At 35.2% G+C, this 16,643-nt stretch overlaps 1 protein-coding gene across 1 annotated transcript in view; it reads right to left on the bottom strand.

Moving 5' to 3' along the window:
- LOC138804428 (inactive N-acetylated-alpha-linked acidic dipeptidase-like protein 2) overlaps positions 1-16,643 on the bottom strand; it is a gene marked incomplete at its 3' end in the record, with an annotated part of 713,471 nt that overhangs the window by 504,154 nt on the left and 192,674 nt on the right. The window lies entirely within an intron of this gene.

Below are 16,643 nucleotides of genomic sequence, written 5' to 3' on the forward strand. Positions count from 1 at the left end.
GTTTGTTGTATCCTGCAGAGTGGTATTAGGATAACTGGGCTAATTAACTGCAAGTGGTCTTCTGCCTGTCTTCAATAACCCACTGGTGCATTATGGTGGCAGATTAAGAGTATTTACACTTAAATTTTGTGTGTATTAGATTTGTCACCTCAGCTGGACGCTGAGGTTCCTCACTAAGTTTTATGGGTTTTCTGTGCTTCCTACTGGGGTGGATAAATAAGAAAGCTCAGCCGATAATTGATTAGCTAATTGCCTTTGAGCCAGTGATTGGCAAATGAAAAAGATACAAAGACTTTGTGAAAGGAAATGGAATTATGTTCCAAGTTATAGTAATATATCATAAGCAGATGCCTACTTAATTAAAATGTTTTGAATTTCAAGGAAGTTTATATATGATTAATTATTAAACTTTGTAAGGCAGAACTGTAACTTTGACTGCACTTTTTTTTTATAAGCTAACCTATGTTGTAGGTAGGGTTCATTTTCATCCAGAGTTGACCTAATGAGGATGAATATCACATTTTGTCAGATGTAACAATTAAATTAATTATAATTATTAAGCAGGATAAATGGCAACTATTGACTAACAGGAAGAAACCAGATGTGGCATAGCAAACATGTTGAACAGGAAGCACTAGATGATTTGCAAATATGAAGTTAGTAGAATAAAAGACTTCTAAAATCTATGATCCTAACTCTGTCATGTTACTGAAAAGAAAATCTAATAAACCTACTAGAACTGAGGTATACACCCTCTACTGGATCTTGTGGTTTCATAGAAATATAAGTAAAAGTTAAAGGAAATTTAATGTTATACATTTTACAAATGAATTTATTTTATTTTATATTTTTTCCATCCTAAGGTATGAACTCAGGGCCTGGGGGCTGACCTGAGGGTTTTTTGTTTGTTTGTTTTGTTTTGTTTTTGCTCAAGACTAGCACTTTACTACTTGAGCCACAGCTTCACTTCTGGCTTTTTGGTGATTAATTGGATATAAGAGTTTCATGGACTTTCTTGCCCAAGATGGCTTTGAAGCACTGTCCTCAGAATTCAGCTTCCTAAGTAGCTAGGATGACAGATGAGTCACCAGCACCCACCTTAAATTTGTTTTATTTTATTGTTGCTCACTTGAACCCAAGGCTTCATACTTACACAGTTTGCTTTCTCACAGCCGGCACTCTCCCATTTAAGAATGTAAGCCAGCCTTCAACCCTGGCTTTTGCTGTGTGTGGTGGGGGCACAGGGATGGGGTTCTGTGGGTCTATGGGTCTGCGTGTGCTCATGTGCTTCAGTACTAGGGCTTGAACTCAGCACATGTGTGCCCTTAGCGTTTTTATTCAAGGTTGGAATTCCTCCACTTATCCACCACACTTCCACTTCCTGCTCTTTGGTGGTTAATTAGACGTAAGAGTCTCATGAACTTTCCTGCCCAAGCTGGCTTCGAACCTGGATCCTCAGATCTCAGCCTGCTAAATAGCTAGGATTTCAAGCATGAGTGCCCGGCTACAAACCAGTTCATTTTAATATGCATTAGAAAGCACAATATTTGTACTAGATATTGCTTTCTTCTTTGACTAAAGGACCAGTAAATTGCTAGGTTTTGACATATGTTGTTTGTTTCTTTAAATCATCAATTTAGGGATTAATGATTAATTTACTTATACCCTCTCAATGGAATAGTATATTTTTTCTCCCACTTTAATGAAGCAGAATCTTTCTCTTTCTCTCTGTCTCTTTCTCTCTGTGTAAAGACTTAAGTAATTAAATTATAGAGCATGGTTTATACTTAAGAATGGCATAAGAAAGTTGCTATAGAAATGTGAGATTTCACCTTATGACCCCTAATTCAAACACTCAAAGTCATTTCTGTACAAATCATTTAAAAACTAAACATAATGAGGGAGAGTTTTCATCTCAAGCCTGACAATGGGTATTTCATCAGATGTACATCAGCAATGTAATGCTTTTCAAACATGAGACAGACCCTTCAATTAGAATGTAATACAGATAGAGATATTAACTCCTCACCATGATAGTATGGGTTTGACATGCTTCTTACCACTTTCAAAATTATCACACATTAATCAGTTTTCAGTATGTTCTATCATCCAGGAGAACATGATCCAGTCAAAGGTGGATGAAGCCACCTGATATTACAGAAATCCAAACTATTTTAGAAATTATGTTAAGTGATGTAAGTCAGCCCCAGAGAGACAAAGGGATGTGTGTTTTCTCTTAGATGAAGAAGCTAGTTTTACTTATAAGATTCTCAGTAAGTACTTTGGGTGTATGTAATTGTAAACAAGTGAATTAAGTAAAATATGCTATATTCAAAGGGAGAACTCAATTAGTGTAATTCCTTAGAAGGAAAAATCAAAGTTCAACAAAATAAGCAGAGGAAGTGGGTACTTAGAAGGGATGTGGGTGGGGCCAGACCGGAAAGGGTAGATGAATGAAGAGGAGAAGAAGGGTAGAATGTAGTCAGGAATTCAATGCATATATTGCAAAATCAAGAAGAGCGAAAGAGGGGCTGGGAAGGTGGATTAGTGGTAGAGTGCTTGCCTCGCATGCATGAGGCCCTGAGTTCAATTCCTCAGCACCACATAAGCTGAAAAAGCCGGAAATGGCACTGTGGTTCAAGTGGTAGAGCACTAGCCTTGAACTGAAATGCTGAGGAACAGTGCCCAGGCCCAGAGTTCAGGCACCACAACCAAAAAAAAAAAAAAAATGAAGAGGAAGAGGAAAAGGAAGAGGAAAAGGAAGAGGAAGAGGAAGAAGAAGAAGAAGAAGAAGAAGAAGAAGAAGAAGAAAGGAAGAAGAAGGAAGAAGAAGAAGAAGAAGAAGAAGAAGAAGAAGAAGAAGAAGAAGAAGAAGAAGAAGAAGAAGAAGAAGAAGAAGAAGAAGAAGAAGAAGAAGAAAAGAGTGAAAGAAGGGGAGGGCTGAGAGGGATGAGTGATAATGTTGAAAGTGGTGACATTGATCAAGATGCCTTGTATTCATAAACTTTGTAGTTCTATGGCAACTCCTTTGTACAACGACTTAAAGATAATAAAAAACAAAAGGAATAAAGACCAGCAAGTTCTAGAATAAAAAAAAAGAAAAATTATCAAGGAAATGAACATACAATAATAAGTCTATTTATCTATCCATTTATCTATCTACCTATCTATCTACATAATGAAGGATTTTAGTCACCTACATGGAAAAGTCAATTCAAGAGAGTATATATAATAAATATGTGTGTATAAAAGTCATAGTAAGCCAGGCGCTGGTGGCTCACGCCTGTAATCCTAGCTACTCAGGAGGCTGAGATCTGAGAATCGCGGTTCAAAGCCAGCCTGGGCAGGAAAGACCATGAGACTCCTATCTCCAATAAACCACTAGAAAACCGGAAGTGGTGCTGTAGCTCAAGTGGTAGAGCGCTCGCCTTGAGCTGAAGAGCTGAGGGACAGCGCCCAGGCCCAGAGTTCAAGCCCCATGACCAACAACAACAACAAAAAAGTCATAGTAAATAGTATACATGAATACTTATTAAATATATATTGTGGCTGCTACAGATCTAGTCTAACACAATAGCTGGAAAATATTTTAGAATATGTACTATTTATTATACATATACATAATTATTATATATGCTATTATTATGTATAATATGTACTAAAGAATCTGGCTGCTACAGGTCTATTCCAGCACAATAGCTGGAAAATATTTTAAACATAAAAATATTTAATTTTTTATTTAGTAAGTTACATATTACTAATTCCACTGAGGAATATGATAATAGCACTATTCCTTTAAAATTTTCTTAGGAAGAACATTATAGACAATTTTTGAAAGAATCTAAAATATCTGTAGTTTTCTTTTTTTAATTAATTAATTAATTTTATTTTGAAAATACCATACAGAAGGGTTACACTTACGTGGGCAAAATAACAATTACATTTCTTATTAAGCATTGGAGCCTCCTCCTTTGTTTCCCCTTCCCATCCCTTTTTCTTAACAGTATTGTTTCACTTAAGATATATGTGTGTTCATGTGTTTGTATACACATGTAGGTAGATAGATAGATAGATAGATATAGATGTATGCATGCATTATGTTTGTATGTATCATCAATCAGAAACAAAACTAATAAACTACCAAAGTTTTGGTAATGTATTCAATTTTTATTTTTGTCAGTATTGAGATTGAAATCAGGGCTTCACATTTGCTCAGTCTGGTTAATCTTCTGGTGCTTTTTCATGGAACCATGTCTCTAGCTTAGATTTTTCCTGGATATTTTTAATATGGATACTACTGGACTTTCCTGTCTGGGCTGGCTTTGAACCAAGAACCTTCAGATTTCAGCTGTCTGAATTGTTAATATTTAATATGCCAATCTTTGGCATATTAAAATTTGACACAATCCCATCATTCTTACAATGCCTCTATCTGTAAAATGCCTAAACTTACAGAGACAAGTGAAGAAAATACTTTTCACTAGCGTTTCCAAATTGCCTAATAAAATGAAAATATTATGTTACAAACACAAATCATAGGTATTTCTTAGACATGATCATATGTTATCAGAACTTTATATTTTTCTATTACTAATTCCCATTATTCACTAAAGTAAGCTGTCATATTACTTTAAATGTAACACATGTGAATGACTTTCAAAACACAGGTAGCAGATCTTAGAATATGCCACAGAGACCTTTCTTTATAATAGACTGAGGTTGATACAGATAAGGTCATAGAGACTCTTGACATTTCTTCTAATAGAAATATGTAGAGCACCCTAACTTTCTATATTGTCACATTTGGTCTTTTGTATTAAATCCAACTTTTATGGAAAATATGTTTGCATGTTTTCAACAGATCTTAGTCTGTAATAAAACCCCTTCCTAACCCAGGACCACATTGAAGGCTGCATTGTTTTTAAAATTCAATATAAAAACTCATTTATCTTTTAGACATGCTTACATCTCTATAAACAAAAGTAAAGCAGATACAAGTTGAATTAAAAGGCCTTTTTCTCGAGTATGGGAGGTTTTGATCAATAAAAATGAATTTGTATCCATATGGAACACATGATTACTTTAAAAAGAAATTGATGCTTCTGAATGCTATTTCACTCATACATATGTTAAGTAAATTCTCTAAAAGAAAAGAAAAATACAGTTATATGCCAAAAATTTAATATGTAAAGTACAATCTGACTGTCAGAGATTTATCCCAACATTAAATCTGTGGTAGCTGGCAAATATTTTAGATATCAAATATATTAAGGAAAAGTTTTGTTTAATGAGGTATGCATTACGAAAGCCACTGAGAAATACAATATGACCACATTGCTATTTCTTTCATGCAGAGCAATCATAAAGAGGAAATTTATTAATGCTAATAGTTTAACTTTAGAAATCTCTAAATTAGATGAGTATGTACTGAAACTACCTAGTTCAAATGCAACTTGTGCTCTGTGATTTAGGTTAGCAACTAAATATCATTATACTTCAATTCCATACTTTTAAAATACAAACAATAGAACTAGTTTGTAGATGTATTATAAATAGTAAGCAAGATTCATTTATTTCAAGTGTTCAGAGTCTAATACATTGTAAATTATCTACTAATAAAAGGGTCATTACAGATATCCATAGAGCAAATGAAAATAGAAATATCAGAAGGATACAAGTTTAAAATACAACTTTAATTAAATTCAAGGATGACCAGAGTCCTAGATATTTTAATAACAAAACCTGGAGTTAATGAGAAATGGAGCTATGTGTCCAAATACTTGATAATGGCAAACACTTGTTAGTAATTAGACCTGGCACAAAATGATAAAAGATATTTGGTTAATGTGGATACAAAAGTCACTATATTTGCCTTACATGCACCAATTCTAGACCCTGTGACTATAGCCCTGACCTTCCTTTACTCTATTTACAAAAAGATAGATGGGTTTCTGCAACACTAAAAATTTTCCTTTAATAGAAATCAGAAGTATGTAATAATGAACTTGAGTTATTCATGTTTATTGTAGAACAGCATGCTTGTCATAGACAGTTGACTTGTTCCACTGACTATGATTTTGATAGTATTGTAACTCAAACAATATAAAAGGCTGTGCAAATCTCATTAGAATTGGGAAGCTATTTCAAGGCTTTCCTGCCTATAAAAGTTCTTTTACAAGTAGAATAAGTAAATGACTCCAGCAGATTAACTTTAAAACAAAAAGGTAGACTCTCAATTTTCTGTCTGATGATTGAATCTTTATGTAGAATGAGAAAAATATTCAAATAGTGTTTTCTGAAGCTTTGAATATCAAATCATTTGCTGGTTTGAGTGGATTGACTTAAAGAAAAGAAATTTCTTAGAAATGTCAGTGCATTATCTAAAGGCATTCATCATGTATTCATGATGTAGTAGTGTTACATTATTACTGTAGCAGTAAACTACATTTGTACCCGCTGGAATTTTAAAACCTAAGCTTAAAATCGTTTTCAAATATTGCTTACAGGTTGGAAGAATTTAATATAATTTTTCAGCATGAACCTAGTTAAGAGAAATAAAGTCCATGTTTATGAAATATATATATGCATATACATACACATACATTTGATGGCCCTGGCACTTGAACTCAGGTCCTATATACAGATTTGTGCTCAAGGCTAGTGAGCCACAGTCCCACTTTTGGCTTTTTTGGTTGTTAACTGGAGGTAAGAGTTTCATGGACTTTCCTGCCAGGTCTAGCTTTGAGCAGAAATCTTCGGATCTCAGGGTCTTAAGAATTATAGGCATGAACTATCAATGTGTGGTTATGCTTATACAACATTTTTGTTGAAAACTTTAGTAGTCTCGATTTAATGGCAGGACAAAGATAAACAAGACAAAATCAGTCATTCAGAAGACAGTTTTGGGGATTCATTTCTCAGTATAATTAGTTGTGGAGTTTTTTTGGTTGTTTTGGGTATTTTTTTGCATCTGTTTTATCAAATAACTTTGGCAATTGTTATCATGTCTATAAATGCATCACAAATTCCTTATTTAGTTGCAATTTTGTATGTCAGTGGCATAAAAGAAATTATAATTATTTGTTTTTCATGCTTCACTAATTAAATAAATATGTGAAAGGTAAGGGGAAAATTGTCGTCTGTGATTTATTTTTAGAAGAATAAACTAAAAGTGAGAGCTCATTCTGAAATGGGAACTAACATGCTGAATGTTGGCACAGCAAAGGCTCAAGCTGTTGAGGGTGAACTACAACTTCACTCTAAGCATCCACAATGGTTCACCAAAAGGCACGGGAGATGGGAGAATGCTATAATATTCCATGTAATCAACTATAAATTGAAAACTCAAATCATAGTCATTTGAAAAAATAATATTTGATGTAATCCAAATCTGTTTTAGGCATTTAGGTCATTTGCATATGCATGAACACCTGCCCATTCCTGAATAGTCCAAGCCTTGCTTTGGGGACCTGATCACTCTACTTTGTATAACACACCCCAACAAGATGGTTGGTTGGAAAAAAAAAAAAGCTGGTTTGTTGGGCCTACTAACCTCAATTTAAATATCCTAATTATGTGATATATCATAATGATATAACTCAATTTTATGAAGAATTAATTTAAATGAACCTAAATAAGACAAAGTACTCTCTGTGGGTGGCTTTAGTAACTTCAATATTTAGTGTCATTCAGAACATCTGTCCTCTGGGTTTGGCTTACTAGTATTACAAAATTCTCTTGACTTAGAAGTATCAGCTTAGTCTTATTCCTGCATAGATCCCTTTCCTGGTACTTTCTGGTATCATTATCTTCACCCACATTCAATATTGTTTTCTTGGAGTGTGGGTGTGTATGCATGCATGCACGCATGCATGCATGCATGCTCACATTCATGCACATGCACACTGGTATGGGGCTTGAACTTATTATCTGGTCACCGTTAGCTTTTTTTTTCTTTAATGTTACCATTCTACCATTGAAACCACAGCTCCACCACCTGTTTTGGGTGACTCAGTGGAGATAAAAGTGGCATGAACTTCCTGCCACAGCTGACTTAGAGCCTTAATCTTAAGATCTCAGCTAGGATTACCAATGTGAACCACCCACATTTGGCAAGACTGCCTTTAATAGTAGTGGTAGTAGTAGTAGTAGTAGTAGTAGTAGTAGTAGTAGTAGTAGTAGTAGTAGTAGCAGCAGCAGCAGCAGCAACAGCAACAGCAGCTAAGATTACAGCTGTGAACCACCCACACCTGGTTAGACTGTCTTTAGTCTAAACATTATTTATATTTATGGTATGAATTTCTAGAAGAATTTACATCTATGGGATTTATTTTCTTTTATATCTTCAGAGTATCTGAAGTGGCTTACAGTGGAAATGTGCATACATGGGATAACTATAACCTAAACTGGAGTTTGATATGCCTCAACACTGGATTGCATGTGTCAAATCCGGCCACTCGCCACATGTATGCCAAGGGAAGAGACGTGGCAAAGGGCAGAGAAAGGGGATAAGGAGATTTATTATGTGGCAGCCAGGAGAACACAGCTGTTTAGTTCAACTTTAGGTGAAAGACATTAGCTTTAGATTTTATAGACAAAGAAGGGGTGGGGGCAGAAAGAAAGAGACATCCATGATGATTAAATAGTCCAGTTAAAGGTGTGGCCAGGTTGACTAATATCTATCTCAGTCATTTTTTCAAAAGAGTTCCCAGAGGGTTTCTGGTAGCTGGTCTGGTTTGTCCTGTGCTTTTAGCTGTTTTACTTTGGGCATTTACACTTGTTGTCACAAGGGGGCTTCAGGAGAGTATGGCTCAGATCAAAACCCAGGTTTTTCCTGCTTTTAATTAATTATGGGTCCAAGAGTCGCTGTTTCTCACTAAAAAGTCATTTCAGGACCTCTTACAGGACCATAAAACTACGAAGTCAATAAACATAGTTGTGCTGGTAGCTTTAGTATGCTTATTGACTTTGTAGCTAGCTAAGATATGGAACCAGCCCATATGCCCCTCAGTAGATGAATGGATCAAGAAAATATGGTATATCTACACAATGGAATTCTATACCTCCATCAGAAAAAATGACATTGCCCCATTTGTTAGGAAATTGAAAGACTTGGAAAAAATTCTATTAAGTGAAGTAAGCCAGGCCCAAAGAAACATAGGTCCCATGGTTTCCCTTATTTGCAATAACTAGTATATGAGACAAGCAGAAAAGATCAGATAAGTTGATGTTAGGTGAAATGAACCCCAAGATAAGGACACAAGTGTTTTTTTACTTTCTTGCTATCATTTCTAACATACTTATAAGATGATTTTTTTGTTGCTTTGTATGTCCCTCCCCCATGGTATAACCCCTGTTTCCACTGTATTTGATGTTGGTATAATTTGTGGAGGGGAAGGGAAAAAACAAATTGTTTAAATAGGGATACAGGTGGACCCATTGCAACAATGAGATGTTCAAGATGTTATGTCAAAAAACGAACTTAACAACTTTGGCAGGGTGGGAGGGAGTGTAGTTGTGGAGATGGGAGGGCAGGGATGGTAGGGGGAAAACAAAGGAGGAGGCTACAATGCTTGATAAGAAATGTACTCATTACCTTGTCCATATAATTGTAAACCCTCTGTACAGTATTTTCACAATGAAATACTTATTTAAAAAAAAGAAAGTAAACACAAAAAGAATGTTGCTTGGGTGAATAAATGCAATTATGCTATTCACTATACACTATTAAAAAAAAAGCTACAGTATCAGAGTGGAGGCAAAAGCTGATTTTTTTTTCTAAAGAAAGGCAGGATTGCTGGGAGCTGGTGGCTCACGCCTGTAATCTCAGCTACTCAGGAGGCTGAGATCTGAGGATCATGGTTCAAAGCCAGCCTGGGCAGGAAAGTCATGATCTCTAAGAGTTCCTATGGAAATAAGAGGGTTGTGTGTATGTGAGTGTCTGTGTGTGTTTAATGTACTGTGTTGTTTCTTCCCCCTCCCGCTTTGGTTCATTTCCTGTTGTCACTGTTTTTGATTTTGGTACTCCGTGTCTTGTATATACATTTATCTGATTCAGAGAAGGGAAGGAGAATAACAAAATGGTGATATAAAGGACAAAGGGTGAACCAATTCAACAGCGATACTCACAATATTCTATGTTGGAAATGAACTTTAGGAATTGACGGGGGAGAGCGAGTCGGGGGAGGGAAAGTGGGAAAAAAAATGAGGGAGGGGCTAACATAGAAAAGAAATGTACTCATGTAACTGTAACCCCTCTGTGCATCACTTTTACAATAAAAATATTATTTAAAAATAAATAGTTCCCAGAGTTAGCATATTGTTAATGAGTACAGAGATCATACTGACTTATTTATCCCTGGATCTATCAACAAATGTTATTCAACACATAAACAGCCTATAGGGCCAATTCAATCCTAAAGGGACTGCATAAATCCTGAGACACCTCATTGCAGCCTTCAATCCAGAACCCAAAAGATCTCTGCTAGTTGTTTTTCATGGTACCCAGACAGGTGTTTATGTTTCCTCACACTCTGGTATTAAGCAAGACACCACTTTAAGGAAAAGACTGCAACTTTTGCTTCATATGGTGTCTTCTGAACATTTTCAAGATTTCTCTTTTCTTCTGTTGCCAAGGGACAAAGACCAAATTATCACTGCTAACAACTTGACAGACACAGTTCATATTCAGCATCTATTGACCTGTTTTGAGCCATTAAAACTCTTTTGTCCCTCCTGTCCCTCTCCCTAATACATGTGGCTTACATTGGCCTTGAAACGGCTTTGAAGGTGTCAAGAGTTAATACATCAATATGATCAACACTTGGCTCTTGGAGAGCTCTCTACAAGAAGGAGCCTCTTACTTTGATAGATACACTGCAATTTTTTTTATCCCTTTAGCTGGCATGAATTATTATAAATTGCTACTTTTTGACTATGGCTTTTAGATTTCCAGGAACAGGCAGATGAAGCTTTTATCTACAGCAGGTGACTAAGTACTCTATTTTTCACATTTGCAAAAAGTACTTTAATAGTTTACTTTTAAAATATCTTTACTTTTCAAAAAGAATCAACAGGTTTCTGCAAACTAAAAGTGATTTACTCTAAAATTTAAAAAAAAATCAAAAATTTTGCTAAAATCACAACACAGAAAATCTATTTATGGCCCAGCGTAGTAACCTAACTTACGAAGATCCTATATTTCTTTTTACTTTTTAATAAAATTAAACTAAAAGTCATTTCACTCCTAAAATGACTGTTTCATGCTAGGGAAAATATTAATATATTACTAGTGTATGATTAACTGGTAGAAAAGAGAGTTGTATGCTTATAAAATTCATTTATAATTCTGCTACAGGGTCATGTATTATACGTTATCTTAACCTTCCAAAACCTATATTGGGAAAATCTGAAAGTGTGTTATTTAGTTAAAGTTCAAAGAACAAGGTCCAAATCTGAAAGTGTATTATTTAGTTAAAGCTCAAAGAACAAATGTAAAATTTTAGTATTCAAGTTTCACTCATAGAAGAGGAACGAAAGGAGATTAAAATTAGTGATTTACTCTAAAACACTACAGTAGTAGTGTTTTAGAAGATTATCTTCAAGGTAGGAGTCTCATAAGACTAAAATATTGGCTAAAAATAACTTAAGTGAGTGCTTATGCATCTTTGGAAATACATTGGTGGTAAAAGAGGTGGTTGTAAATCCAAGTCACTACTAAACAAATTCAAATCAATTTCATTGACAACTAGTGACAGAATCAAAATTTTATTTCTTTCTAATAATTAGCTAGGAAACAAAGAAAAGACAAGAACAAATTACTTAGGATTTTGCTAATTATTCTCATTCACATTGGCTATGTCAGATATATGTTCATACATAGCTAAAGACAAACAATATATTTTCACAATATTTTTCGTAATCTTCCTATTAGTATAAAAATGGAATTACATCTGACAAATGGCAATGTACTTTTATTTTAAATTGTCTGAAATTCAAGTTCTATAAGTAATTTTCTTCAAGTATAAAAGACTAATGATTGTTCATCTTTTCAGTTAAAAGGATTAAAAAAACAAAATGAGAAATAATGTGAGAATATATTACAAATTGTGGATAGTGTGCATTACTAAGTTAACTTTTTATTACAAATACAGATGCGTGCATGATAACCGTTTGGGGTAAATTAAAGCAACTCAATAGATTACTAAAAACTGAGTTAAGCATTGCATATGTCATTCGTATTTTATTTATGAACAGGAATATTATAAAAAATGAAAGACTTCATGGAACATAAAAGTAATGCTGATATGAAATTAAATGTCAGCCAAAAGGCAGGAAAATTCAATATTCGCAAAGACATTAAATGTAAAATATTTAACAGAACTTCTTTGTAATAGACACCAGGCAAAGATGGTTTATAATAATAAGCCATGAAAAATTGTTAAATTCACTTAGCACTTCAATTTTAAAATGTCAAATATTACTATACCAACATGAATTTTAGCTTTTGTCTTTCATTTCTTCTCTTTGTTTCCATAGTGAAAGCTCCTTTCATATTTTTTTATTGTTGTTGCATTGGTTCACCCTTTATTTTTTTATTGTGAAAATAACATACAGAGGGGTTACAATTACATTAGCAAGGTAATGAGTACATTTCTTATCAAGCATTATTGCCGCCTCCTTTGCTTCCCCTTACCATTCCTTCCCATCTCCACCATCCCACCCTCCCTGCGCCAAAGTTGTAAAGTTCAGTTTTCGACCTAGTATCTTGTACATCTCATTGTTGCAATGGGTCCACCTGTATCCCTATTTAAACAATTTGTTTTTTTCCCTTCCCCCCCCCCCACAAATTTTGCCAACATCAAATACAGTGAAAACAGGGGTTATACCATGGGGGAGGGACATACAAAGCAACAAAGAAATATCTTATAAATATGTTAGAAACAATAGCAAGAAAGAAAAATCATTTGAGTCCTTAGCTTGGGGTTCATTTCGCCTAACATCAACTTATATGACCATTTCTGCTTGTCTCAGACATATACTAGTTATTGCAAATAAGGGAAACCATGGGACCTATAAAGACTTGGAAAAAATTATATTAAGTGAAGTAAGCCAGGTCCTTCATATTTTTTAAAAATTTCTATATTCATTTCTATTATTTTACTATTGATATGTCAGAAACCCATTTAAAAATAATATAACTGGCTTGCAAAGTTTATTCTTTTTCATATAATAAGGATTATGCCTTAGAACCAGCTCTTTAAAAAATCATTACCAGACCAAAGATAATGTTTTTCTTTATCATTTCCCTTAGGCAAAATTCCAAGTCCTAATTAAAAAAAAAAAAAAAAAGAAGAAGAAAAAGTAAAATTTGACTCATCCTTAAGATACTTCTTTGGAATTGAAGTCTCTGAAACAGCATATAAGCCAAAGACCTTTCTCCCTAGAATTTCTTTACTCCTTCACAAGTAGAACTTACATGTCATTCCCAAACAAAATACCTACATTTCAACAATATCTGTGAGAAAGCTTTATGTCACTACCATATCTCCAAGAATTGCTTCTCTATAAAAGGGAAACTGCCTTAAGCAGGGACATGAGCTGTCTTGTTGGAGAGATCAGAGAAGTCCTAAGACACTGAGTCATGCTCCCAGCTGAGCTGACTTGTTCATTCAAGGCTGGCACTCTGCCACTAAACCACATTTCCATTTCTCATATTTTGCTACTTAATTTGAGATTAATATCTCACAAACTTTCCTGCTCAGGCTGGCTTCAAACCATGACCCACAGATCTCAGCCTCCTGAATAACTAGGATTGGGAGGATGATCCATTTGTGTCCCACTAGTTTATATATACATTTGAAAGTGAATTGAGACTGGACTCCTGTGACTCATGCCTATTATCCTAGCTATATCGGCGGCTGCGATTGGAAGGATTTTTTTTATTTTTTATTTTTTATTATTATTTTATGTATTTATTTATTTTCGGGGTCCAGTCGTGGGGCCTGAACTCTGGGCCTGAGCACTGTCCCTCAGCTCTTTAGCTCAAGGCTAGTGCTCTACCACTTGAGTCACAGCGCCAGTTCCGGGTTTTTTCTTTTTTGCTTATGTGGTGCTGAGGAATCGAACCCAGGGCCTCATTCATGCAAGGCAAGCGCTCTACCACTGAGCCAACTTCCCAGCCCCCATGTTCAATTTTTATTGGTTTAGATAGGGTCTCTGGAAACATTACTTTTCATCTCTACCTCCTGAGTGGCTAGGGTTACATGCCTGGTGGAAATGTTTTTTTCTACAGAACATATATATTCTTTTTTTTTTGGTGGGGGGGTCCAGTTGTGGGACCTGAACTCTGGGCCTGGGCACTGTCCCTCAGCTCTTCAGCTCAAGGCTAGCGCTCTACCACTTGAGCCACAGCGCCACTTCTGGCTTTTTTTTCTTTTTGCTTATGTGGTGCTGAGGAATCGAACCCAGGGCCTCAGGCATGCAAGGCAAGTGCTCTACCACTGAGCCACCTTCCCAGCCCGATTGGAAGGATTTTGATTCTAGATCAGCTCCAACAAAAAGCAAGACCCTACCACAAAAACAACCCCAGCAGAAAGGGCTAGAAGCATGGCCCCAAGTAGTGGAAACACTGCTTAGCAATCATGAAGCCCTGAGTCCAAATCTAAAAAACATATAACTGAACAATAAAGTCAAATATTGGTATTGATAATTTATATAGCACTGCATTAAAATGACCAAGTTATTAAAAATAGTGCTTATTAAGCACCAAGAAGCTGTTTTAATTTTGCATCCATAATTACAACCTTCAATTGAACAGAAAGTTACTTTGCTTCATAGGCAAAAATAGACTTTTTTTTTTCAATCCAGGCACTGATGACTCATGCCTATTATCCTAGAGACTTAAGAAGTTAAAATCTTAGGATCAAGATTTGAAGCTAAACCAGGCAGACCAATGCAAATCCAAGAGACTCTTATCTCTAATTAACTAGTAAAAAAGTCAGAAATGGAGATGTAGATTATGTGCCAGCCTTACATGAAAAAAGCTGAGTAGGAGGGAGAGGCCTTGAGTTCAAACCCCAATAACAGCACATACACAAAAAAAGTGGGAATTTTAAGTGACACAAAATCAAATAAAATTTCATGAATATATGCTTTAAGTATTATTTATCAGTATTATTAGTGAGTATGATTCAGAATGATTAGTTAATACTAATTATGCATTGAATTTCTCTCACACATATAAGCATACCCAGCCACCTTAATTTCTGAAAACTACATATGTAGGAAGGGAAAATCACAAGTAAATTTGTATCACAAGTGCTCAAATTTCACCATTCATTAAACATTACCTCAGTCTGCAATGAGGGGATGTCAGGTTTCTGGCTCTTTACATGGTGTGAAGATTCAGAAAGGATGAGAACACAGAAGCAGAAAGGAGGAAGCAGGATGTGGAGAGATGGCTCCTTAGAAACATACCCTAAACTTCATAAACTTTTTATACTTTGGCTACATTGTAAAAATGTTCTTTGCAGGACCTTTTCAGAACTGGCTTTTGTTGTGTAAGCATCAAGTGTAAAAAAAAAAAGAGAGAAATAGCTGTATATTTTTAAAATAGACAAAACAAGTTCACAAAGAAGTTTAAAAGTGAAAGGAAAGCTGAAGGGCCCTCAATGAGGAGTGCAATAAAGTCATTTCAGAGTGCATGATTATCGTAAGGGCTCTTCCCATATCTCCACCCCAGATTGCTTGATGGCTTGAGTATCTACCATCCCAGCTCTTGTCATTGGTTGACATGACTTAGGCCATTATGGGGAGATGAAGTAATTGAATGGAAACCTGAGGTATTATGGGAACAAGAAGCTCCATGATGTCCATTATTACCCATCATGTGTTATATCCACTGCTTTTTACCATAGTTACATAACATTTCTTCTTTCTTTGCCACATTCCTCTTTCTCAGATGGAAACTCTAACTGTCATAAGGGATTAGGGGTGCAGAATTAATCCAACTGCCTATCTGCATATAATACTTTTTAGAAGGAATCTATCCAGAAAAATTCATTTAGCTATGCCCAGAACAATCAAGACTGACTGCGTAGAGATTGAAGTGCCTCAGTCCATCTGCTGATAATATTTATTGCTTTTTGGCACCTTCTACATATTTACAAAGCCTATGTGAAAGAAATCAATGCTTCTTATTTCTAGGGCAAAAACAGATGGTGCTCCAGCAGGTAATAATTTAATTAAATGGTTCCCAAAGCTTGAACAAATTGCTCTAAAGAAAAGAAAATATTTTTATTTATTCTTTAAAAATATGGAGGGGGAGACAAAAAAGCTACATCAAGTTTGATTTGTGTAAATGCAAGAAAATTAGGACTTTCTAAATCTCCTATTCTTCAGAAAGTGCTTCCCCTTCTGTGGCTTCTTCCCAAAGCAGGGTTAAAATTGTTGTTTGTAGCACTGACACTGGTAATTCATCACCTCTATGAGACAATTTTAAGTTAAGACAAACCCCTAACATGGAGAAAGCTCCAAACAAATGACTCCCATCACTACTGCCTTCAATGTATCTTAAGCAATAATATCGATATAGTACAAGCTTTGAAAATACAAAACAAATATATGTGAAATTGTTCCCAGTA

Source organism: Dipodomys merriami, unplaced genomic scaffold (genome assembly GCF_024711535.1).
Source record: "Dipodomys merriami isolate MVZ:Mamm:240054 unplaced genomic scaffold, mDipMer1.0.p SCAF_363, whole genome shotgun sequence".
Lineage (NCBI taxonomy): Eukaryota > Metazoa > Chordata > Mammalia > Rodentia > Heteromyidae > Dipodomys > Dipodomys merriami.